The sequence below is a fragment of the Artibeus jamaicensis genome, unplaced genomic scaffold (assembly GCF_021234435.1).
Source record: "Artibeus jamaicensis isolate MK-2021 breed Jamaican fruit bat unplaced genomic scaffold, CSHL_Jam_final scaffold_1283, whole genome shotgun sequence".
NCBI lineage: Eukaryota > Metazoa > Chordata > Mammalia > Chiroptera > Phyllostomidae > Artibeus > Artibeus jamaicensis.
The window spans coordinates 12,261,781-12,288,528 of NW_026522028.1; the positions used below are offsets into that span (position 1 = coordinate 12,261,781).

Consider the following 26,748-nt stretch of genomic DNA (forward strand, 5'->3'; position numbering starts at 1 on the left):
TCGAGATGTGGTATTTACATATTTATTTATTGCCAAATCAGTACATATGAAGATTCTTTGTTGTCTCTAGCCATCATCTTGTTCAGGTTTAGCTGTCATTTATTAGTGCTCTTTATTGCCAAAGACACCATTCCTGGATGATAATTACCTTGCCCCTCACTCCCTCCACTAGAAAGAGGAAGACCATGGCTCCTTGGAACCTGTTTATGTTGGAACAACATAAATCTTCTTGCCCTACGGTTCCCAAGAACCCTTCATGTAATGCTGGCTATTTCACATCCCATGACACAGCTGTCATGCTGCCATGAATTCCAGCTTCCAGCAATTCTCCCAGCGTTTACCATGCTTTGCTGATGCCGGACTTTCTTAGTGAAAGTGTGCAGGAAAGTGTGAATGAGAAGTCATTTTCTGGGCATGCTATATTTACCTTTCAGAATTTCATAGCATAAATGCACAAAGACACATCTTCTAACCATGTGTTCCCTTGAATTCTTTAAGCCACAGTCACTACATTCCTGTAATGTGAACTCCTTTGACTTCGCTCAGCATCCTGGATGCCAGGGGTAGGAGTGAAAAAGGTCGTGTGCCCGCTGCTACTTCCATAAACCAGACATGGAACAGGAATGGGTGAGTCAACACATGTACCCACATGTGTGGCTCAAGCCTCTTTCTGCTTTACTTATAATTTTCTCTCTGCTCTTGAATAGACTTAATGGCCAGGAAAAAAAAGTTGAAGGTTTTGTATCAGTCATAACATTGATCAAGGATGCTACAAAGTATTGTGAGGGGTTTAGGGCGGGAGTAGTTTCAGGAACTTAAGGGAAAGGGGGATGTTTTCCTTATTAGCATTGGACAGCATTAGCTGTTGGAGGAGCATGCTGGCTTGTCCAGGGATTGTGGTGGCGGCTTCTTAGATCGGGGTCTCCATTGGTACTCATAAGGAAAAAAAATTAAAACTGCTATTTATATTTATTTTTGGCTAAAGAAAGGAAAAAAGAGAAGAAACAATTTAAGCTTTTCTAGTATTTTAATATTGCCAGATAAAATGCAGGATGGTCAGTTAAATTTGAATTTCAAATAAACAACAATTTTTTTAGTAGAAATATGTCCCATTAAGCATATTTATACTAAAATAGTATTTGTTGTTTATCGAGGGCAAATTTAATGGAGCATCTAGTAATTATATTTTTAAAATATGCCAGTTCTGCTAGTATTTAATATGCAGAGGGACACAGATGCCCACACCCTGTCTGTAAGTTACTTGGTCACCCAGCATGTATCCAAAGGGGGAAGGGTTAACACTGGCCCTATGACTCAGGTATGGGTTTTCAGGGAGTGGCCGCTTGCTGAAGTTTACATGTGCTTGCTTTAAGGGCCTTATAAATCTTACCTGTTTTTTTTTAAAGATTTTATTTACTTATTTTTAGAGAGAAGGGAGGGGAGGGGATGGAGAAAGAGAGGGAGAGAAACATCAATATGTGGTTGGCCTCTCACGCACCCCCTACTGGGGACCTGGCCTGCAACCCAGGCCTGTGCCCTGACTGGGAATTGAACCAGTGACCCTTTGGTTCACAGGCTGGTGCTCAGTCCACTCAGCCACATCAGCCAGGTGTATTTTCACTTTTAATGTTTTCAAGATTTTAATTTTGGGACCATGTTTTATAATGTGATACTATATTAGTGTAAGATAGTAAAGGTACATATATTTGAGGGTGTGCAAAAAATTTTTGCATGGGTGGGATGGTTGACCTAAGTAGTTTGGGGACCCCTAGCTTAAAGGGTGTTTTAGAAAGGGTGCATGTATTTGTGGGTTTGTCTTGGTGGAAGCAACTACAAACTTTAATAATTGTTTCTTCTTAAGTTGTAATCAGTAACAATGTTGTGGTTGAATAGATTGTAAATTTTCACCAGATTTATACTTAAATGCTCAAAAGAGAAATTTGGATAAGCTTTAGCATCTATGTGAAAACTCCAAAAGCATGGCCTCCCTGCTTGGGATAGTAGCTTCAGAAGCCTTTGTTACAGAGACCTGGAGGTTTATAAGATTTCATTCCTTAGTTCCTGGCTGCCTCAGGTTCATAGTGCATTTGCCAAGTGCATTGTGCACATAAAGAGTTGGTCATAGGGTACAGACTTCCAGTTATAACATGAGTAAGTCCTGAGGATCTCTTGTACAGCATGGTGACTATAGCTAATAATACTGTGTTGTACATTTGAAAGTTGCTGGGAGAGTAGATCTTAAATGTTCTCACCAATATATATATATTTTTTGTGAGGCAATGGAGGAACCTTACTGTGGTAATCATTTTGCAATATATGTGTGTGTGTGTATTATTCACCTTAAACTCATCACATTAGTGATCTTATGATATACCTTAAAGGTCATCACATGATATACCTTAAAGTTTAATTACATATGTTACATGTCAATTGTATTTCAGTAAAGCTGGAAAAAAGTGGGTGGGAGAGGCAAACATCAATAGGGGGTGAAAGTCAAGTCTTTTTGCAGAAAATCTCTCACAGGGGCATTAGAATCCTGGGTTCATGAGTTTTCTTTGGAGTGGGAAGCTCTGGAGGACACGCAGTCATGGAAACAGGTGATCCCCACCGCCGTATTCATTTTTCTAGAGATCAGCAGTGGGCATCCAGAGTGACATGACTGCCTCCAATGCCCTTGGTGAGAGGCAGACATTCACTGGGGCTGGATCCCCCACTCTTCAGGCTGGAGCAGCAGTGCCCTCCCCACTGCAGCAAGAGCTGAGCCTCCCAGCATGGGTACAGGAGGCTTGGCAGCCTCTCGGGATGCCCATGAATACCTTTCACTTATGCAGTTTGGCAGTGCAGTGGTGCAGAGAGACAGCATCCTGGGTTTGCTTGGAAAATATTGGCCGTGGAAGCAGACTTCTCAGGTTGGAATCTTGACACTGAGGCTTACACAGTGTGGGAAGGGCCATGGCATTTCCAGAAACCCTTCGTTTTTGCTGGCCAACAGATGGTGGCTCTAAATCTGCAGTGCAGTCAGGTTAAAAAAGAAGGAAGTATTTAGAGCACTAGTAGAGCCATTATTTGAATAGCGTGGAACAGAATGGTTTCTTTGGTAACCAAGCCAGGGAGACACCCACACAAAAGTTAGAATGCGTTGGGCTCCTTTCTGTTCCTCACCCCACCCCCCATCCAACAAGATTAAAATAGTATAAAGAGAAAAATGAGACTCGGCAGCATTTCATACAAGAGGGGATTTATTGCCTATGAGCATATATTAATCACCCATGGACAACCAGATATAGCAGTTTTTAGCTGTGGAATTCTGTCGGTGTGGTCAGTCAGACAGTTTACTTTCTGCCCAGACTTCGGGGCTTATATGCAGATAGGACACTGAGAGAAATGAGATGGGGAAACATGGGGAACCATGATCCCATTATACACTGCACATGTTCTTAGTGCTGACCAGGCGCAGGCAGCACAGAAAAGGCAAAACAAATGAGTTTGAAGAGAAACCATTTGTCTTCGAAGAACGATTTCTCTTCAGCTCTATAAGCGATGTCTCATCTAGCTGATAAATGCTGAAACCCCTACTCTGGGTGAGGTTTTTTAAAAGCGTCAAATAACAGGATTCACATGGAAAGAGCTGAAAGGGACAGACCCTCCCCTAGAATTTTCTTCTATAATAGAAATGTTCTATGTCCGCGCTATTGAGTGAGCAGGCTACTGGCCATGTGAGGGTATTCGAATTGGAATAACTTAAAATTTGATTTAATTTCAAATTCAGTTCTTCAGGTTGAATTTGATGGCTATATTTGACCAGTGGTTTCTGGTTTGGGGAGTACTGTTAGGAGTTCAGAAAGAAAGGATGATTTTTGCAACTGAAAAATCACCAAAGAGCAATGTTCGTCCCTCATGTTTCACTTGACTGTTTTTTTTTGGCGTCAGCCTTGACTGTCTGAAAGTCACCCTCAAGTTACCAGAAGCCATGTTTTCCTCATCCGTTGTAATAATAGTGTTTCCAAGGGGCTGCGAGCACTGCGCAAGCATCATCTCATTAATTCCTCCCAATTCCCAGTGGGACAGGTAGGGAGTGCAGATAATTATGTTTAATTTTATCAAAGAGGAAAACAAACACTAGTCTAAAATGTAAATTACTAGCAGTGAAGGGCCTTCTGGAATCCCAGTTGTCTTCTTTTGCTTTCTTTGTCCTTTACAGCGAGAATTTAGTGTTTTCTCATTAAATGAAAGAACTGCCACATCTGGTTATAGATAGAATATTGTTTGACTAACATTAGGTTTAAAACAGCTAAATATTTATTTCCTGCTCATTGCCATTGTAAGACTTTGGACTGTGCTTTCCTTCTGAGTAACCAAGGTAATTAGAATATGCCTTTTGATGAGAGTAGCAAGCTCCCCTCAACTTTTATTTGCTTCCTTTGTGCCTCTTGCAGGGATAAAAATACTGTTATTTCAGAAAACAATTTCTCGATACATAGTTTTTATGAATGTAACCTGGAAGCATAGTGATACCTAACCAAAGATGCTCAGAAATTGAGGAGCTCCGTGAAACCCCTGTATTTATTCCATGGATATTTCTGAAGCCCCTACTGTGGGTCAACCAGTGTGCTTGGGACTGTATATACAACGTCAGCAAAACCAGACACATTTCCAGCCCTCATGTTTAGGGAGCTAAAGATACTAATCTACAGTAATCAAGGCAATATACATATTGCACCTGCCACAGTTGCACCTGTGGCAGGTGCCGTGAAGGAGGGGTACCAGAGCTTGTAATAGGAAGAGTTACAGTGCAGTAAGGAAGACCAGGGATGGCTTGTCTCAAATAGGAGCCAAGAGCCAGAAGAGAGCATTTCAGTTAGAAGAAGAAGGATGTGCAAAGGCCCTAAAGTAAAATGGAGTATGGCAAGTGTGAGGGATAAAAAACAGGCTGTTATTGGGAAACACACATACAGAAAGTCAGTGGGGGGGTACAAGATAGGATTGGAGAGGTTGGCAGAAGCTAGACCAGGCAGCGCCTGTAGGCTACTTTAAGGAACTATGTTTTCACTTTACCAGCAATGGGTGCCATTAAAGGGTTTTTGGGGAAGGGTTGCACAGCCGATGACAATTACATTTTCAAAAGATCAGATTGGTTGATTGTGGTGAGTAGAGAGCAGTTTGGAAGGTGGTTATGTCAGTAGGTACGATGGAGCTGGTTTAAGATTTGCAAAGTCTATTCATTCTTTGCACCTGGATTTAGTGTGAGCCTCTTGGGAAGTCTCTGAACTTGCACTTAACCATATTCTTCATATATTGCATTGTTTTGGTCTGATGGGATGCCCTTACTTTTCTGATGGAGCTGAGCGAAGCAGTGGTAGGTGGGGAATGGGGAGGTTCTGGCCTACAGTGTTATAGGAATACCTTCTGAGACTGCTGATTTTACCATCTTAGAGTCTTTTCTTTTCCCTTCTTTGTTGCTAGTGTTCTCCAGAAAGGGTAAACACCATTATTTCCTTTTTCACTTTGATATCTTGACTCCTTCAACATATGTTGAATTAAAAGTACTATTTCAAATTCCCATCCTGCAGGGTTTTTTTCTTTTTGTGTTTCTAGCTTTTGAGACCAACTACAAATCTAATACAAGGGTTTCTGGGTTCATGCTTGATATATGATAATTTGAGGTGATTTATATAATGAAAAAGGAAAAAGATCCTGAGGTTCTATTGTATGTTTTTTGTATGTCTATTATAGTACTTGTTCATTCTGGTTTGCATTACAGTTATTCATGAAAGTACATTAAATTATTTTTACAGCCCCACCCACCTTTCCTTTTGCTTCCTACTTATCCTTCAGGTTTTATGTCATCATTACTTCTTCAGGGACACCTTTCCTGATCTCCCTTGGATGCTCCCCTATCTTATGTGCTTTTGTGGTGCTGTGATCACTTACACTAATTCCTTTGCTAACCTACCAGTGTTTGCCTGTTGGATGGGATGAGGTGGTTGCCAGAGGCTTTCACTCAGTGTTTGCTAATGAACGAATAACTACACTTACACGAACATCCTTGGGGTCAGGAGACTGTTTTTCATGGTTGGCCTGCTTGTTTTTCTTAACACTTGAAGAACTGATGTAGGCTTTCAGCAGGCTCCTGGGGTTCCATGCCCCATCTCACCCTGGTATATGCTGACTCCGGCAGCCCCAGGCCACCGTTTTGGGCCTGAGTGGTTCTCATGGCCCTGGGTGGTATCCTTGGCACCAGGATTCTGCACACCCAGCCCTCCAGCTCACTCCAGTTCCTATAGACTCCAGTGACCCCAGGGAGGTCCTCTGGCCCCAGGCTCCTGATGGGCTCTTGCAGACTCAGCCTCCCAGCCAACCCCTGTGACACTGGGCTCCCAGGGGATTCCTACATACCCTGGCTCCCAGATCATCCTGGTGCCAGCTGGCTGCTGCGACCCCTGGTGGCTCCCATGCCACCAGACTCCTAACATATTCTGGCACCAGCTAGCTCCTGTGGCCCTGCACAGTTCTTCTGACCCTAGGTTCCCAATCAGGCCTCATGAACCCAGAATCCAGGTGAGCACTTGTGAGCCTAGGTTCCTGGGCAGGCCTAGTACTAGGCCCAGTACCAGGCCCACCACACAGATCCAGTCATTAGGCTGCTCCCTGTGTGTCCACGCACCAGGCCTGCCCTCCTGCTGACTCTGGCACCAGACCTGTCTGCTCAAGGACTCCAGTAGCAAGCCTGCTCACTGACACCACCAGACAATTCACATAGAATCCCTGGACAGGCTGACCAGTGAAGGGCTTTTTCCCACCAAACCAGTCTGTAAAGATGAGAAAAGTTGTTTACTTCTTCAAATGTACGGTCAGCCATGTGAAGCCACAGGGATAATGGATAATCGAGGAAACATGGTACCACCAAAGGAAACTAATCAAACTCCAAGGACTGATCCTCAAGAAAGGGAGATCTGTGAACTGTCTGACAAAGAATTCCGAATTATCCTTTTAAAGGAATTCAGTGAACTACAAGACAGCACAGACGACCAAATGAAATTAGGAAAACAATTCATGAACAATATGAGAAGTTTAGTAAAGAAATAGAAACCATTAAAAAAACCCCAATAGGAATCCTGGGAGAATATTTATAAACCATCTATTTGATAAAGGGTTAATACCCAAATTATATAAGGAACACATACAGCTTAAAAGCAAAAAACCCCAAACAATCTGATTAATAAATGGGCAAAGGATTTGAATAGATGTTTTTCCAAAGAAGACATACAAGTAGCCAACAGTTATGTGAAACAGTGCTCAACACACTAATCATCAAGGAAATGCCAATGAAAGCCACAATGAGGTATCACCTCACACCCGTTAGAATGAACCCAGAATGGCCATCATCAAAAAGACAAGAGAAAAAAGTACTGGGGAGGCTACAGAGTAAAGGGAGCCCTTGTGCACTCTTGGTGGGATTGTAACTTGGTGTAGTCACAGTGGAAAACAGTGTGGAGGATCCTCAAAAAATAAAAAAAAAATAGAACTACCATAAGATCCAGCAATTCCACTCCTGGCTATATATTCAAAAGAAGTGAAATCACCATCTTGAAGATTTATCTGCACACCCATGTTCATTGCAGCATTATTCAGAATAGTCAAGACATGGAAACAACCTAAATGTTCATCAACAGAAGAATAGATTGATTTTTATTTGACCATAAAGAAGAAGGAAATCCTGCCTTTTGGGGCAATATGCATGGCCCTTGAGGGCATTATGCTCAGTGAAATAGTTCAGAGAGAGAAAGACAAATGCCATATGTTTTCACTTATATGTGGGGATCTAATTAAGGGGAATTTGTAAAAACAGACTGTAGAATGCTGGTTACTAGGGGGTTGGGGGTGGGGAAATGGAAAGATACTGATTGGTCAAAGTGTACAAACTTCCAGCTGTACGATGAAACAGTTCTGGGGATCTAATGTATAGTACATGTTTATTATAATCAATAATACCATTTTTATATACTTGAAAGTTGTTAAGAGAGTAGTTCTTAAATGTTATCACCACGATAAAATGATAATTATCTGAGGGGGTAGAAGGGCTAACTCACCTTTTTGTGGTGAACATTTAGAAAAATATTTGTGTATCAAATTGTGATGTTGTAAACATATGTCATATGGAAGTATTACCTCAATAAAGCTGGAAAAAATGATGTAAAAGAATTGATATATTATCGACTTTAGTCATCTCACAAATTTTCCGCAGACACACTGCTATTTAAGTGCATGTTGCTCACCATGTACTATAAATATATTAAATATAGTCCATTTACAATGGCAATAAGATTCTAGACCACATAAAGTATCCAGGAATATAGCAAAGTGCTTAAGAGCACAGACTCTGAAGGCAAACTGTTAAGATTCAAGTCATAGTTGTGGGTTTCACCAGGTGCACAGCAACGTGCCAGTCATTTAACCTGTTAGCACTTCACTTTCTTCATTTATAAAATGGGGATAATGATTCCTGCCTGAAATAATGTTGAGGTGTAAATGAGTAAATCTATGCAAATCCTTTACAGTGATGCCTTCCTTAGGTGTTAGCTATTATTTTGTGACTGTTACGAGGAAGAAGAGCAGGCTTGTGTCATGTTCATTGGGCCCATAGAGCAAAAATGCTCAAGTTCCTCCATGGCTCCTCTTTCCTAAGTTGAAAACAAGGAGCTTCACAGTACTCTCAGCTTATACATCTACTCAAGAAATTGATTAGATGTTTTTCAGTTTCCACATTTTAATATGCAGATGGTAATGTAATTATATTGTTTTTCTACCAGTTTATTGCAAATGCTGGAAGGCCAACTGAAAACTAAGGATACTGAGATGATGGTGATAGTGTGAAAATATTTTAAAGGCTAAAAAAAAAACAAAACCCCGAACCTGTGTGGGCGGGCCCCAAGGCTGCTGAATTATGCTCTGCAGGGGAAGTGAGTGGGTGTTTGTGTATGTGTCTGTTTGGGGCTGGTGTGGAAGCTGCTGGGCTTTATGAGGTCTGTCCAGAAGGTATCCAGCCATGTAATATGAGAAATAGAGACATTTATTGAAGAAGATATAAGATACAAGAAACATTGTATATAGGACAGTGATGCCCCAGTCCCCTGCAAAATAGGCACCGTGGGACCTCACATGATTCTCACAATCACCACCAGCTGCCCCATCATATTCTCCTGAATCTTGTGGACAGCCTGAAATCTTCCCTTTCGAAGGGTTTTAGTTTTGGGAAAAGGCAGAAGTCACAGGGTACCAAATCTGGGCTGGAGGGGGCCTGAGTCACCTGGGTGGTTTGATGTTTCACTAAAATCTCTGCACAAGGCGTGATGCATGAGCAGGCACGTTGTTTTGCTGAAGCTGTCAATTACCAGTTGCCCATAGCTGCAGCCTTTTCAATCATCTGAATAGTTCCCACAGAGGGATGTTAAGCTTAACACAAAAATTGAGCAGATTCGTTGTTGTACTTGTTCAGTCGTTTTGAATGTAAGAGCCACACAGTACACATGCTTACTCAATGGCGTCTACCACCCCCACTAACTAGTACAGTGGAGTCATCATTGTTCATGCTGCACATTCCAGTCCACTCTCCTTGTCTGCTGGTTACATCGATGTGTAAACTGTTCCTGTTATATTAACAATGGCTGGACTTTTTCTGACCTCTTCACATATATCTCTGTGTACAGGAGGAGAATATATGCACAGCAAGGCACATGCACATCGTAAGTGTACAGATTGAATTTTCACGAGAAAACATACCCAAGCAACCAAAACCCAGACAAAAAACCAATATTACAAGCAGCCCAGGAGCCCTTTCCTGTCACTAGTTCTTCAACTCTAGTCACTGTCCTGACTTCTAACACCATAGATTACTTTTGTCTGTTTTGGTTGTTTACTCAGATAAAATTGTACAGTATATACTCCTTTGTGTCTGGTTTTTATCATCAATATTATGCATGTGGGATTCCTCCATATTGTTATGTGTAGTTGCCTATTATTCATTTACAATGTGTATATTATTCCACTGTGTGAAAATGTAGCTCCCATTCTGTTGTTGATGGGCGTTTGAATGGCTTCCAGGTTGGGGCTACTGTTTATTTCTGTTGGACATATGCCTCAGAGTGGACTTGCTGGGTCATAAGGTATGTGGATGTTCAGCTTTAGTAGATTTTATGTGTATTTTTTTATGCTCTAGAGGTGATTCTGATTCCTGGCCAAGGCTGAGAACCACTGATCTATAATATCAACCCAAGAGGAAGGTTTAAGGCCACACTATCAAAGCATGGATGAGCTCATTAAAGATGTAATATTAAGAAGATGAATTACGAGGATCATTCAAAAACCACCTCACAGATAATGCCAATATCTCTTGCTTGAATAGTTAGCTTGCTTTTTCCGTAAAGGGTCGGGTGGGTGAGTTAATGCTAGATCCTGGCTCTCTCATTTTCTTTTCTCCTTTGGTTTGACCCTGATTTCTCTCAGGTTCAGCAAAGTGGAATGCCGACTGAGAACTGAGATGGAGAGAGAGCGTTGCCAAGTGCTGTTAATTATTAATGAAATGAATTTGCATCAAACCAAAGGGGATTAAAGTGGCTTAAAATGAATAGCGAGTTCTCGATAAGGCTTTCCCTATTCCCAGGCGACTGGAATGATGCACTAGTGTTGGAGCACATTAATTTAATAGAAGCACTGCTTCTCCCAGTGTAGCTTGGAGCTGGATGTCAGCCCAGCCAGGGACAGCAGGCTCTGAAGCAATTTCTGCTTATGACTATGGTGAGTCAAAGTGACATGAGCACGACATGGCAGGCTGAAAAACTGCTTTAAATGTGACTCAAAGCAAAATGTCCTTTCACTATCCCACCACAAGCACTAGGGAGATAACGGGGCCTTGCTTACTGTCAAGCAGATCTGGGTTCAAACCCCAGCTCAGCTGTACAGGATGTCTGACCTTGGGCAAGCTACCTTAACCTCAAGGTATCGTCATCATCATCATCATCCTCCTCATCGTGCAGAAGCACACGGAGGTTAAGCAACTCCCCCTAAGTCACGCAATAGTGAGTGGAAACGTTTGATTGAAACCCTGTCTGAATTTGATGGAAATGGAAAGTGGACATTGGGTTCTCTTCTGGAGACCTAAGTGGGGATATGACAGCTTTATAATGTTTATAATAACATCCTCTTCATCTGTAAAATGGGATAACTATATGTATCTTAAGAGTTTGTGTGTCAACTGCCTGGTTCACAATAGGTACCCAGCAGATAGCAATTGTTACTGCTTATGGTGCTGTGAGGTGCACTGTTGACAGGGTACTTCTGTGGTGGGAAGGAGCAATGGAGAAAAGGCAGTGCTCCAGAAGCTAGCCTTTGGGCTCATTGCCCGCCAGTAGTGAAAATGGAAACATTTCCTGCTGCTGCGGCTTCAAAGAAGGTCATTGAATCTGTGTAAAACAAAAGGATTGGCTACTAGGATTTTCTATTCATTACACACACATGTCACAAATGTCCAAGGAAATATGGAAAGCTAAGCTTAAAGACTATTAAGAATGTCAGGGTGGCTCGGCATGGCATTCTGGACAGGTCAGTGCTATAACTAAGATCTCTCTCTTTTTTAAAAGATATTTTTATTTATCTTTAGAGGGGGAGGGAAGGAGAGAGGGAGAGAAATATCAATATATGGTTTGCCTCTCATGTGTGCCCTGCTGGGAACTGGCCCACAACCCAGGCATGTGCTCTGACTGGGAATCGAACTGCGGTTGTCTGGTTCGCAGGCCTGTGCTCAATCCACTGAGCTACACCAGCCAGGGCCTAAGATATCTCTTGAATGACACCATCCCCGTTCAAAGGAAACTTACTTAGGGGGCCATGTCCCCTAGGCCACAGCTGACTAAACCATGTGTGAGTGCGAAATTGAGGGTCCTTTTGGCCTCATGTTGGAAGATCTAGTTCCAGGGTTATCATTTACAGAAAGCTTTCCCTAACAGTTTATGGCATTAGGATAGCACCGACATAGATGGGGTTGTGATAATATATGAGTATGATGGGAATGACCTAAAAGGCGGAGAGATGGCCTGGTTATTCCGTCCAAGCCCAAGACACCAATTGACATGGAAAGAACAAGGGTAATAACAGTGTAGTATTTTTATTGAACACTTATTTTGCGCAAGGCATTGGGTTCAACACTTCTCACACATGATCTCTTCTGATAACCTTATTAAGGAAGAGACGATTATTTCCTCCATTTCAGAAATGAAGAAACTGAAACTTCTTCCAGTTCATTGACTTTCCAAGCTGGAAGCAAGCACAGATCTTATTGCTTCTATTCCCTTGCCCTTCAACCACCCCCTCTGCAGCGTGACCATTAGCGGGTAACGAGGCCATTGTGGCATCAGAGCTGGGAGCTGCCCTGTAGTTCAGTATAAACCGTGTTCAGCATGAGTGTGTTACCATTTTTCTATGCATCCCTTGTATTTTTTTGGTTGTTTACACTGGATTGTTTAAGGTTGTGAGAAATTGCTCTTGTTCAGTTGATAGCAATGCATTTGTTTCATGATGAAAAGATCATTCTTTTGCATTTAACAATATGTAATTAAAGAAACTCCTGAAGCAGTCTGAAAAGCATTTGGTATATTAAAAAATGGCCAGGTCATTAAGTGATTAGTTTCCATACCCCTTTTGTAATGGGTAATAGCATCATCTATATAGGGAGAAGTCAGAGAGATCCTAGGAGGTTAATATGTACCCAGGTTCCCCAGTGAAAATGATAATGCAGGCTTGGAACACGGCATCACTAACCAATTCCTCGGTACTGAAAGAAAGTAAGTCTCATTTTCAATAAGATGTCTGTCTTTCCGTTTTGGAGAACCCCTGGAGTAGCTGTATACATTACAAGACTATTTCAACACTTGAACCATATGCTCTTTGGAGTTAGATTTACAGACAATTCAGAACTATCTGCAAAACTCCCATTCTATAATTTTAATGCTGGTAGATTTCCATCAGTTAATTCATTCAACATATATTTATTTTGTAATTATTATGTGTAGACCATTGGGTTCTGTTCCAGAGACAACCCCAGGCAAGATGGAGCTTACATTGGGAGGTGCACAGAGTAAGCTGCAATTATGTAGGGCTGGTGAGAGCCGTGAGGAACACACGCAGTGAGGAAATGGGATGTAGCTGTGACACTTGAAGCTTATATCTGCTAAAAGAGCAGTTTTGCCATCCCAGACTCTTTTCTACCAGCTACCAGGACCCAGAACCCTGCAAATCAATGGTTCTCACACTTTGGTAGATATGAGAATCACCCAGAACCTGGTAAAATAACAAAGCCCAGACCCTGTCTCACTTCAACAAAACTGGGCCTTGTGGTCTTCCTCGGCTCTGCAGGAGATTTGGACACAAATCTGAGGGCGAGAACCTCTGCTGTGGACCGATGCCACACCGTGTCACTGGATGCCATCTGACATGTGTGGCAGCTATTTCTTTCTTAAGTTTTCTTTCTGGCACAGGGAATAGGATCTGCAGCAGGATATCTGATTTCAAGAGACTATGGCTTGTTTGGAGCTGAATTACTCAAAGTGGAAAAATACAATTTTATATATCTTTTCATGTTGGTTACCTTGCCCATGACCTATATCTTTGGTTTATATTCTCATTTTCTTTGAAGTTGCTTTCTGAGCAGAAACCATTTTCAGCAGTGCTCTTATAAATTCAAGATCTGGGATTAAGTAGGAAATGTCAGTGCCAAAACAGAGACAAATACTTGATTGAAGACCATATCTGTTTGGGGGGAGAATGTGTGTTTCTTAGTTGTTTGTTGCTTTCCCATTTCCATTTTATTGAGACATGATTTGAAATCAAACCTTTCCATTCACTATTATGTGACTGAGGGCAAGTTGCTTATCCTTTCAGTGCTTCAGTTTCCTCATCTGTACAATGAGGATGGTGGTAATAATAATACCTCACAGGGTTGTTGTGATGATTAATTGAGTTAACACAGGAAAGCACTAGAATCAGAACCTAGTAAGTGCTAAATAAATGTTCCTGTCTTATTTTTTTCCATCACACCCTTTAAATGTCTCATTCCTGCCCTGGCTGGTGTGGCTCAGTGGATTGAGCGCGGGCCTGCGAACCAGACAATCTTGGTTCGATTCCCAGTCAGGGCACATGCCTGGGTTGCAGGCCGGTTCCCTGCAGGCCAGTTCCCAGCAGGGGACGCATGAAAGGCAACCATACATTGATGTTTCTCTCCCTCTCTCCTTTCCTTCTCCTCTAAAGAAAAATAAATAAAATCTTTAAAAAAAATTTAAAAAAAATGTCTCATTCCTCTTTGTGTGCCTTTTATTTTATTTTATTTTTATTTTAATTTTTTTTTCTTTGTGTGCCTTTTTTTCCCTTTCTGGATTATGTTGAGGCTAAAGACCAATGGGTTCTGGCAAGATTAATTTAAAACGAATCAGGGCCGCCTAGAGGACTAAAAAGGAAATTAAACTAGCATCACGGCTGCTGCTAAGAGTTCTTATAAACATATAATATTTAGAAACCAGGGATTAAAGTTGAAAAGCAGGATTTATTGTCAACTAAGGGTAATGCACTTTGAAATGGTGGGCCGATGGTCCCCCATATTGGTTCCCAGAAATTCCCCAGAGGAGCCCTGAAGTCTCCTAGGACACATGCCTTTCTGCCCCAGCCACACCACCTTGCTTCTGCTTCTTGGAGTGTGTGCAAAGGGCCAAAGTGAGAACCACAGGTAGACTGTGTGTAGAGTTGCAGTAGGGGACTTCTTCTAAGGTGGAACTTCATTTTCAATAAGATGTCTGTCTTTCCATTTTGGAGAGCGCAGGTTAATATGCAAATTCTGCACCTAAATGTTTGCTGCCTCTCTGACTCCTTCAAGACCCCATCGTGGTCCCACAGACAGTCCCGAGAACCAGTTGCCAGGTAGGCACCAAAGGCCGTCTCTCTTCCCTTCTTCCTAGATGCTTTTGGAGGGCCCAGGTCTACCCTCCCCTCAGTTTTCCTTGTCTCTCCCCAGCTTCACTGCACAGCTCTCCACTCTTGCTCTGCCATCCACTTAAATTCTTTGTTCTCTTTACAACCTCAAGTTTCCTCTTTAAAAGAATGTATATTTCTTGCTACGCATCCTCTCCTAGGAAGAGTGATACATAGAGTATATTTTGTTCCTGTGTACAGAAATAAAACCACAATATAAGAATTTCATGCCTGGACAATTTGAGAAATAGGAAGGATTGATGCACTATATACTTTTAAAAATATATACTTAGTTTTATTTGTGTTTGGCCATTTCTATAGTGGGTGCATTTTGTGTCAGTTACCTGTATTTTCATGTTTGTTCTCACATACCAATTCTTAAAGGGCCATTTGTTATGCTATAAGTACTAAAGTTAGTATGGTGGTCATCACTATACTATATTAGTTTCATATTAAATATTTTATGAGAAATTTCCCATTTGCTAAAGAAGAAAGATAAAATGTGTCCGTGTTTTTTCACATACCTATTCAGACATGCTTTTTACAAGTTTTTATCTTGAAATAATGACAGAGTCCCAGAAAGTCACTTCCCACAATGGTGACATATCACATAGTATCAAACAAGGACATTGACGTTAGTACACCATTAAACTACACTAGAGATTGTTTTCAGTTTTCATCATCTTTACATGCCCTCATTTGTGTGCATGCATGTGTTTGTAGGTGTGCGCATTCAACTCTGTTGTATTCCATGTGTAGATTCATGTGGCCACCATCACAATCAAGATTCTGAACTGTTCCATCGCCACCAAGTAGCCTTGTGCTGCTGCTTTATATGTGCATGTCGCAGCAGCTGATCTGCTGTCTCTACAGGTTTATCATGTTGAGAATATTGTGTAAATGAAACCGTGCAGTAGGTAGTCTTTCCAGAGTGATTTTATTCATTAAGTATAGTGCCCTTCAGATCTGTCTAGGTTATTAACATGTGTCAATAGTTGGTATGTTTGTATTGCTGAGTAATATTCCATTGTATGGATAGACCAGTTTATTTAACCATTATTAGTCCATCCTCTTCCATTTTTGAACTTATCTTTGTTTGTCTTTGAGGTACTGATTTTCTACTATAGCTTCTACACCTAAGGAAGCCAATTTAGTGCTTTGAATTGGGATTCTGGCATATGAGTGTTTACATATGAGACTTTACATTGTGATATATTTTCAGCTGTGGATAGTAATCTTTTTAGTAGCATTCAGGTAGGTTTTACATATCTTTGAGCTATAGGATGGACAGTATTTTCAATTATGACCACTTATTCTAAAACTGGCATTTCTATTATCACTTCACATCTGCTCTTTCCTTAGGTAGTCCTATACATATCTTACATATGTTGGATGAGATCAATTTTGTAAACAGTGAGTTCTTTGTCTAACATGATAATAATATTGTATATAACTTTAATTTCTATTATTACTTATAAAAGTCATATTCATTATAGGAGTTGCTGATGATGAAAGAGAAGAAAAAGATTTTTAAAGATTTTATTTATCTTTAGTAGAGGGAAAGGAGAGAGGGAGAGAAATATCAGTGTGTGGTTGCCTCTCGTGCATCCCCTGCTGGGAACTGGCCTGCAACCCAGGCATGTGCCCTGACTGGGGATCAAACCACAATCCTGTGGTTCGCAGGCCCGTGCTCAATCCACTGAGCTACACCAGCCAGGGCCAGAACATTTTTAAATTACCTGAAATCCTGCCACATAAGAAAAACTGCTGTTTAATATTTTATTGTAAATTCAACCAGGGTCTTTATAGTGTTTAAACTTTTGGGTCCTCAATATTAAACTGTCTGTTCTCTAGATCTTATTGGTATGACTCATATCTCTGGGAGTGGAGTTAAGTGTCAGTATGCTGTTCTTGTGGGCCTCAGAAATGAACAAAGGATCCAGAATCATATGCTGATTCCAGTTTTATGGTCCAGACCTCTGTGTTGAAATGCTTATCTTCTTCCCCAACTGGTCACTTGATCTGGCATTTGCAAAAACCTCAATAGGTCCGTTTCTATCCTGCCCCCCACCCCTGCTCTTCCCTGAGATGCAGGGCAGGGCCAGCCCCAAGCTGATATTTTTTTCCCTGAGAACCCTTCCTTGGTCTGGTAGGCCTTCCAAGGTTAAGGGCACTCCCCCTCCTAAGCCAGAGTCACCCATAGTTTCCTTGTGTTGATAGTAATACCATCAAGGGCAAAGGATCCAGCAGCAGGAGAAAGAAAAAGGTTACCTATGCCATTCCTCTCTACAAAGCCTCTAAAGCCAGAGCACTGGTCTGTTGGATCCTAACTGTGACTTTCCTGATGCCTGCCAGAGTTTTCCCCCCTGAGATCACCGGGAAGAACAGAGGGCGGTGGCTTGCCTTTCTTTCCCTTCTATGCTGGAGCACAGGAGAGAGGATGTATAGTTCCTGTAGACTTGATTCCTGGACCGAGGAATAGACCCTCTCTGGCCCCTTCACCTTTTGGTGAGCTCCAGGAGGGAGGGTGCGCATTCACATCCTGTCACTGCTCTGTGCTCTAATGTCTTGCTCAGAGAGGATGTTGAGCAATTATTGGGGGCCTCCCTGAGCCCTTCTTCTCCCACTCCAAAATTCAGATTGAAGTGTTTAACTGCCATTGTTACAGGGATAACCTTAAATCACCTCTAGTTTATAAAAATAATGAAATTGGTTGCCAGCTTGTTTGTAATATTATTACAAATTGCAGGGGTCCATCCCCCAATTGATCCTGGTGCATCAGCGTGTCTCAATTTTGTCATATCATTGGCCTCATCCTTATGACTGCATAACTTCCACATTCCTGAGCTCTCATGTCCTAGCCAGGGGTGTCCAACCTACAGCCTGTGGGCTGCATGCAGCCCAGGATGCCTATGAATGTGGCCCAACACAAAATCATAAATTTACTTAAAACACGATGAGATTTTTTTGTGATTACGTGTCCCAGTGTATTGAATGAGTGGCCCAAGACAACTCTTCTTCTTCTAATATGGCCCAGAGATGCCAAAAGGTTGGACACCCCTGGACCCAGTCCATCACTTGAATTGTGGCCTTTTCCTTACTCATCTTACCAGCCTCCTTTCTGGCTCTCTCTTCCAACCATTCACCATATGACTGAGACATAGTGGTCTGTCTGAAGATCACACCCATTCCTTATCCTCCCTGACTTGCGAAATTACCAGGATGTGCTACTCAGGGCCACCACGACCTGTCTACTCATTGTCTAGCTTCATGTGCTTCAGCTGCAGCCATGCAAAGCCTCCAGAATTTCCCAGAAGTCATTTTCTGGCTCCACATCTTCCCACAAATCATTTCTTCTGCTAGAATGTTCTTTCAGTACATTGTTCTTTGGACCCAAGCTGAGTGTTACTCCCTTTTGGAAAGAGTTCTGGGATACTTTTTGAAGAAACTCTGCTCCCAAAGCCCCTTAGGCGAATCTCTGCGACAGCTGTGTCAACTGTGAATTGACTGTCTTCTCTGCCCGACCCTCATTACTGTACTGCAAATATTTTGAGTGAGATTATGCTTTATTCAGTTTTGCATCCTCAGTGTCTGAATAGAGTAGATGTTTAACACATATTTGCTGAATCAATCCATATAATTAAAAACCTGCACATATTTTTTTGGTTCAACACCTGTGTTCATATTTCAAACATAATTCTTTCTCAATATCTTTGTCAACTAGATCACATTAAACCAGTGATTTTCAACCTTTTCCACCTCATGGCACATAAACTAATTACTAAAATTTGGCAGCACACTTTAAAAATGTACTTTTTGCTAATATGACAAATAGAAGTATAATTTTGATGGATTTACAAAGAAAATCATAATAGTAATTACCTACCTGTTTTGCTTCAAAGTGACTTTAAAAAATCAGGTGCTTATACTTGAATATAGGATTTCTGATACCAAGAATTAACCAATCAGCTGCAACCTTATTATGTGACGTGACCAATAAGATGCAACTCTATTATATGACCTATATATTTATGGTTCCCAACAGGGCATCCACCCTGGATGGCCATGGCTGTGTCGACTGTGGTCATGTTTTTATTTGACAGTCTAAGGAAGGGAAAAGAGGTCAGTGACCCTGACTAAATATTGGGTATTGCATGTTTTTCTTTTAAGATTTTATTTATTCATCTTTAGAGGGGGAAGGGAAGGAAAGGAGAGAGGGAGAGAAACATCAATGTGTGGTTGCCTTTTGTGCATTCCCTGCTGGGAACTGGTCCACAACCCAGGCATGTGCCCTGACTGGGAACCAAAATGGCAATCCCTTAGTTTGCAGGCCCATGCTCAATCCACTGAGCTACACCAGCCAGCGCAGGTATTGCATGTTTTAAAACTTCTTGGGGCGTGCTAGTTGAAAATTGCTGCATTAGACCACTGTGTTCATTTCTTCAAGTTTGTTTTTCCATCTTTGAGACAGTATCTTCTCAAGGATTTGCACCAAATACTACTTTCAGGTGAGTGTCTTGACGGTATGAGAAAACTTTCGAACAGATACTATGAGTTGACCCCTCCTGACACTCATGATTTCTCTCATCATCAGAATCAGAATACAAGTATCATACACATGATTGGTGATCCTTCAACATTGCTAAAATTCTGCTGTTGAATTTCATTGCCATCTTTATTGATCCTTGACCACATTTTATTAATGATTCTTTCACATTATGTCTATTGTGTTTTCTCCCATTATGTAGCGTGGCTTCAGTCTTCACTGGCTCTTTCCAAGTACCGTTATTAAGACTACTTATAATGACTTGCTTTTACTGCACCGGCCTTATCTCTCCGTTTACCCTTTCCATAGACACCGCTGCAGTGCTTCTCAGTGTGCATCAGAAGCCCTTGTTAAACCACAGACTGCTGGCTCTGCCCTCAGAGATCCTGATTCAGTAGGTTTGGAGTGGGGCTGAGAATTTGGTATTTTTTATAAAAGTTTCCCAGGCGATGCTCACACTGCCGATATGGGGCCGCACTTTGAGACTTACTGTTCTAGCAATGTGCCTAGCACTATTTGCCAATTTTCACAGCTATAACCACTTAAGTCACAGGAATTGATGCTGCCCCACACATAGGAAGAAATATAAGGCCTTTAGTTGGCTCAATACCATGTAACTTTACTGCTCATTGGACGTGGGTCGTGCGCCTGGGCCTTCGCTCAGTGGTCCAGCTCCCATATGTTTTAGGTTCCTGGATTCCTTACTGGTTTCACTGTTTCCTTTGGGGCTGGGATACTTTGCTTTCCCTTGCTCAGTTCCTTCTGAAGGATGAATAGCAGAAGGTAAGTTCACGTCCCACGTCTGGGCATCTACCTGCTTGCTTAGCTCCATATTTGTGACCCTGTGCTTTCCCTGTGTTGTTGGCTTGCCTTTACTGAGTTTTTTCCATTGCTTGTTGTTAAGAATTTGAGGTTTGCCTGCTCTATGCCAGTGAGTCTTATGTCTCACATATACGGCATCACTCAGATATATTGAAAAAGGTGATAATAGTTTTTAATATCCGTTGGGCAGCATTAACAAATCACCTTGAGAAATGTGGGGCCTCTAGTAGTCAGGAAGCCTGGATTCTCCACTGAGGCTGTTGTTGAGGTCTGAGGCTTTTGTCAAGTAGGGCTATTACTCTGGACCCTGGTCATTTCATCTCTAAATAGGGAAATTAATTAAATGCCTTTGCACATAATGGGCAATTTAAATTCTTCTGGGTGTCCCAGTATAATAGGGGATTTAGTAACCAGTATTATGTGCATGATTGTATGTAGCCTTTGTAAGTGTGGCTATTTGTAGACTTACATTACAGATTCAAGTGCACCCCACCCTATAGCCTCAGGTCTCAGGCAGTCAGTGAGATAGAGCTATGGTGATGGGGGAGAGGGACTATGCCTGAAAGAGAGTTCAGTCTCATCTTTGCTCTTCCACCTCCTGAAATTCTGGACTAGGTCTCTGATCTGAGTTGCAGCTGGACTCAAAAAGACTGTTAATTCCCCCCTTTTAAAAATACTTTATTTACTTATTTTTAAAGAGGGGGAGGGAGAGAGAAAGAGAGGGAGAGAAACATCAATGTGTGGTTGCCTCTCACTCAACCCCTACTGGGGACCTGGCTTGCAACCCAGGCATGTGTCCTGACTGGGAATCAAACCAACGACCCTTTGGTTCACAGGCTGGCACTCAATACACTGAGCTGCACCAGCCATGGCTTACTCCACTTTTGAACAAAAATCCTACAGGTGAAGGTTTAATTGTGAAAGAAGATTGAAGTGGTCAGTTTTTTGTATGGTCAATTCTTAGACAAATAACATTCTGTTTTCATGAACAAGCTCTTCCTGTATGAGATCAGTTTTGCTGGTGAACTTGCCTTGCTTATGTAAGTAGCAGTAACCCTAGGCCCTTGGAAGAAGACCAGGTGTGGGCCTTTCAGGTCTCCTGGTGTCCTGTATGTTTTACTGTGGACACTGTAGGGATGTTTAGTTAGGGCTTCTCATCCTCAAGGTTGTGCGTAAGAATCACCTAGAGGACTCATTACACTGAACTCCTGGGCCCCAGCCTCAGGTTCTGTGGGTCTGGGGTACGGCCTGAAAATTTGTCTTTCCAGCAAGCTCCCGGGTGATACTGGCATTGGTCCATGGACCCAATTTGAGTTGCAGACTCGTAATTTGTTTCTAATATATCATTTTCCGTAGTCTGATGATCCTACAACTTCTAGTGCTGTCATTTTCTGTTTGCCAGTCAAATTTTGTTGTCTTATTTATTTCCCTCACCTGCCCTTTTCCAAGGTAAGGAAAGAAATGGCCAAGGTGACCTTTCTGTTATCCTGCGATGGATTTATTCCTTCCTCTGAAGGCCCTGTGGCTTGGATGCCTTTCTGGATAGGCAGTTTGATCATGGAAAATAAAAAGGTTTATTTATGCCAAAACTTCTGAGTCTCTCCTTCCAACATCCTGGAGGCTGGATGAAAGCATCAATAAACAACACAATGACCAGATGTTTGTGTGATTTGTTGCTCTCTCCTTGAATCCCTTTGTTGGAACCCAAAGTAGAAAATGAAAAGGAAAGTGACAGATGTCAAACTCCAGTCTTGCAGAGTTTTCTCTTCCAGCTGGCTACTTCACCTTGCTGTACAGCCTGTTTGACCCTAGTGAGAGCTCAGCGTGCTGTGGGGTAGGTTGAAGGCTATGGAATACTCCACAGTGAGGCAAATGCCTGCCTTGTTATAGGATGCTACTATGTAGCTACATGGGATAGTTGTACCTTCCCAGAGGCACCCTGAATCAACCAAAAGGCTTCCCCCCGCCCCCCGCATTTACCATCTTCCTTAGACTTCTGAGTTATTGTATCTCAGCATTTACATATGGCATTTTGTTCATTCTTAGAGCTCAAACATGGTAGAAGTAGCCACTTACACTTTCTGTAAGACACTTTATCCTGTGCCAAGGCCTTCTATAACTGCCAGGACCCATGGTTCTTGTCTTAAGTTAGTTTGGTCCTAAGGACTTTTTAAACAAGTCTAAAACCAGATGTTTCTTGTCATTCTACAATAGAAGGTTATATAGCCTGTCCTTCAAACAAATCTCCACGTCTCCTTGTTGTTGGCTGGTCAGATATAATGAATAAGTTGTAGACTAAAATATGCCTGCTGCATTGCAATTCAAAACCAAACCAAAACAACTACAGTTTCTCCCATGACCAAAGTGGATTCGCATAATTCCGGTCTGAATCAACACTCTATGTTTTTACCTGTTTGAACTCCATGCCGTTCATGTTTACCTACAGCCCATCCTTCAGTGGACACAGTACAATATGAATGGGCCATGTGGTGATGTTTTATTGGAACTTCAGTATCTGAGCACATAGCATGGCTACCCAGTACTGCTCTCTCTCCTGTTTTTCACTATATTGCTGGCCATATTCTCATGCTCTTGATTAGATGTGTTGACTTCCAGCTCCAGAGAGTGAATCCAATAATGTTTCATTAAAGCTATACTTGATGTCTGCAGAACTCTGCAGGCTACCAGAGTGTGGAGAGCAGACACTTGTCTCTTACTGGTGAAGTCATGGTGGTCTCTCCTCTGTGCTATTCCGTGAAGGCCATGATCACCCTGGGACAGGGGTAAAAAGAAGTTATCTTATGCTCTCCAAATAACCATAAATTAATCATTCCCTTAAAATTGCAAGAAGTCTGGCAGGGAGATGTGGGGCTTATAAAAGTAGACCTCCAATATATTCTCAGTACTAGTGGGAATATAAATTAGTATAATGTATCTAGAAAGGAATCTGGCAATCATTCTATCTAGTAATTCCTTTTCTAGGAATTTGTCACATGGGAAATTATGTTAATGTAAATGAAGATATCTGCACATGACTATTGATTTTATTAGTATAGATAATAGGGAATGGGCAACAAACACAATGGTTATGCTATAGCATTACTCTATGGAGTAGTGGGTACTCATCAGGAATTGTACATTTGAAAGTATCTGGGGCTCCATCTAGCAGCTCTGTGATGGACGACATTACCAATCTGAAGCCAGATGTGGTCAGCACTGAAAAGGGCATCTCAGATTTAGCTCAGCACTGCCTCCTGCAGACTGACATCACAGCTGTCTGCAGAGTCCAGGACATAGACAGTCATCGTATTGCTCTAGTATGTGGGGCCCAGATAGTCCCCTGACCAGAGGAAGTGAGAGATGACGATATTGGGACTGGAGTGGGCCTGGTGGAAATCAAGAAAATTGGAGATAACTACTTTCCATTCATCACTGAGTGTAGAGACCCCAAGGCCTGTACCATTTGTTTTGGGGCAGGGGAGGGGAGGTCAGCAAAGAGATTCTCTTGGAAGTAGAAGGCAACTCTAGGATGCCATGCAAGTGTGCCACAGTGTTCCCCTGGACTCACAGCTGGTGTCAGGGTGGAGGGCTGTGAGATGGCTGTGGTCCACGCCTTGACAGAAACATCCAAGGCCATAACTGGTGTGTAGCAATGGCCATGTAGGGCTCTTGACCAGGCCCTGGAGGTCATTACTCATACCCTCATCAAGAACAGTGGGATGAGCACCGTCCATCTGTTGACCTCCCTTGAGGCCAAGCACACCTGGGAGAGCTGAGGCCTGGGGTGTACATGGTGAAGCAGGTACTTTGGTGGGCATGATAGAAATGGGCATCTGGGAGCCATTGGCTGTGAAACTACAAACATGTAAGACAGCAGTGGAGAAGGAAGTGCTGCTGCTGGGTATTGGTGACATCGTCTCAGGCCACAAAAAGAAGGGTCATGATCAGGGCCGGCAAGGTGGGGCTCCTGGTGCTGGCCAGGAGCAAGTGGTGGGTAAGGTGACCTCAACACACAGAGCCACCTGTCTTCTTCCCCTTCCTAATCCAGACTACCGGGCACAGAGGTAGAGGGTCAGTGCCAGTCCCTTTCTGTCTTAGCTCAGTTTGCAAAAGGCACTGACACATAATTCTGCTCAGTTGTAAGCTTTCCTTCTAGTTTGCTTCCAATGATTAAATCTTATGTTATTTGAAAAAAAAAATACCGAAACAGGGAATGCCAAAAAAATTCAACAGAAATGGGGTGAAGAATTTGATACACCTTCACTAAGTAGACAATTTACAGAACACATGATACATTTGATGAAACTGGGTCTATCTGTGATGGTCCAAAAAGTGGTTGACCAGTCAGTATTACCACTCAGGAAAACGAAATGTTAATGAGTCAGGCATTTATGAAGAGGTCCCCCCCATCCCCCCAAGCGAACAGAGCTTCTATTGAGTTAGGCACTTCCTGTAGATCTTTGAGTCATCTTATGCAATGTTTAGGTTGGACAGTATATCTGCCAGCATTGTATCATGGGTTATTAGAGGATGATCTGGATGTTTATAATTCTGAAAAGTGGTTCTGAATGAAGAAGCCAATTACGTGGCCCTATGAAACTCATTTTAAACTTTTTGGTGCTGTAAATTGGCACAACCGTGTCTGCTCTTCAAGGGAAAATCCTCATGTAGTGATAGAAGGACAGTGGAATCAGCTGGGGAATCGGAGTTTGGGTCGGTCTTTTGTGGTAAAGGGCTACTTGGACCTATTTTTTCCATACAGCTGTTACACATGACCTGTACCTTACCATGCTGAGGGGTACCGTTTTGCCACAGTTACAGAGTTGGCATGATAACAATGACCTGTTCTTTCAACAAGACAGAATTCTTCCACATTATACCATTAACTGTGTGTGAGTTTCTTGAACAATTACCCAACAGGTGGATAGGTCAACAAAGGCTGGTGGAATGGTCACCACCATAACCAGACCTCACCCCGAGGACTTCTTCTTTTGGTGTGTTGTCAAAGGTGAAGTCTTGTCCTAAAAACCACACATGCTGGGTGATAGGATTCACCGCCTAAGAGAACCATGTGAAGAAATTGATGGCAAGAAACAACTCTGTGCCAAATTGTGCTTGTGTACAGCAAGTAGACTGCAGGAATGTGTAAATAATGCAGGCCAGCAATTTGAGCACATCTGAGACTATACCTCAGTGAACTGTCTTTTCAGTTAGTAAAGCTATGTGATAATCATAACCTGCATGTCATTTTCTATGGGAACAACTGTAAACCTACTTTTGCCTACCCCTGTATAACAGGGTAATTCTTAGAGATCTCTTGTTAATGTATCTAAATGGCCTCTCACAGTTGCATAATTTGGTTCTATTAATATTCACATGCTACCAAGGGGATATGTAAATTTTCTACAGTTGCTAGATACAATATGGGACGCCTGGCTATATTTGCATTTTAGATAAACAACCAATAACTTTTCAATAGGAATGTACCAAGTATACTTAGTGAGTAAGCCTCATTAATGCATGGGGCATATACAAACTGGAAAATTATTTATTGTTTATCTGAAATTCTAATTAAACTGGGTATCTTAAATGAAAATATAAGTCTTCTCTAAATTTTGGAGGAACTTGATTTGCTTACAAAGTGGCAAATGGAGGGCTTGAAGATCTGATAAGAGTTCAAAGCTTGTTTTCTTGACCTTGTGTGCTGTTGCGCTTGTATTCCAGTTGTGTGAATTTGGCCAGTGTTGAAGAGACAAAGGCTGGGCATGTGAGTGTCCAGAGCTCACAGAAGATACAGGGTTTATGCTTGCAAGGTTACCCTGCATTTAATGAACTCCTGACTCATTTAGGATCATCTGTGGGCCCTGGATGTGGGGTGTCTGCTGCCCAGGTTGACAGTTTGAACCTTATCATTTAGGTTTCTGTACCCCCGTTTTGTTATCTGTCTTCCTCTACCTTTTTTTAGCTTTCAGTTATGATTTAAATACCATAAAATTTACTCATTTTAAATGTACAATTCAATGAATTTTAGTAAAAGTATTGAGTCATGTGATCATAACCATGGCCTCAGAGGCTAGAAAAATGCCTTAAGTAAATGATCCTGTTCACGACTGGTTATGAAAAACCAAGATGATTGAAAATCATGATGGCCTTATAGTCCTTAAACGCCAGTTTTGTTGTGACGCAGTGGGTCAGGGATTGAGGAGGGTCAGATATGGCAGAGGGAGCCGAGGCATCAGATTGGGTGTTTTACAGCCACACGCAGCCATTTAGGAAGTTGGAGTTCTAGAGAGGAGGACATATAGGGTCCAGCACAAATAAAAATGCCCCTTTTTAATTACAAAATCCTAAGCCTGTAATTCTGTAAC

The 26,748-nt window shown here is 42.0% G+C and overlaps 1 pseudogene; it reads left to right on the forward strand.

The window, feature by feature from the left end:
- The first annotated feature begins 6,876 nt into the window (after positions 1 to 6,876).
- Positions 6,877 to 26,297, forward strand: LOC128625946 (uncharacterized; annotated as a pseudogene).
- Positions 26,298 to 26,748: the final 451 nt, after the last annotated feature.